Source organism: Micropterus dolomieu, linkage group LG02 (assembly GCF_021292245.1).
Source record: "Micropterus dolomieu isolate WLL.071019.BEF.003 ecotype Adirondacks linkage group LG02, ASM2129224v1, whole genome shotgun sequence".
Taxonomy (NCBI): Eukaryota; Metazoa; Chordata; class Actinopteri; order Centrarchiformes; family Centrarchidae; genus Micropterus; species Micropterus dolomieu.
In genome coordinates, this window is record NC_060151.1 from 32,679,169 (window position 1) to 32,679,835 (window position 667).

Genomic DNA, 667 nt, shown 5'->3' on the forward strand with positions numbered 1-667 from the left:
CTGCTATGCGGCTGTGTTTTAACGTTTTAATGACCGGGTCTGTTTGTTTTGGAGAGGAGTCGACCTCTGTGGTAATTCGGCTCCCTGTAGAACCCTGTCAGGGCTCTGAAGTGGACCCAGAACAACTCTCATCAGCTGTTAGCTGTAAACACACCACAGGGCTAACGCTAACGCTGCTATGCGGCTGTGTTTTAACGTTTTAATGACCGGGTCTGTTTGTTTTGGAGAGGAGTCGACCTCTGTGGTAATTCGGCTCCCTGTAGAACCCTGTCAGGGCTCTGAAGTGGACCCAGAACAACTCTCATCAGCTGTTAGCTGTAAACACACCACAGGGCTAACGCTAACGCTGCTATGCGGCTGTGTTTTAACGTTTTAATGACCGGGTCTGTTTGTTTTGGAGAGGAGTCGACCTCTGTGGTAATTCGGCTCCCTGTAGAACCCTGTCAGGGCTCTGAAGTGGACCCAGAACAACTCTCATCAGCTGTTAGCTGTAAACACACCACAGGGCTAACGCTAACGCTGCTATGCGGCTGTGTTTTAACGTTTTAATGACCGGGTCTGTTTGTTTTGGAGAGGAGTCGACCTCTGTGGTAATTCGGCTCCCTGTAGAACCCTGTCAGGGCTCTGAAGTGGACCCAGAACAACTCTCATCAGCTGTTAGCTGTAA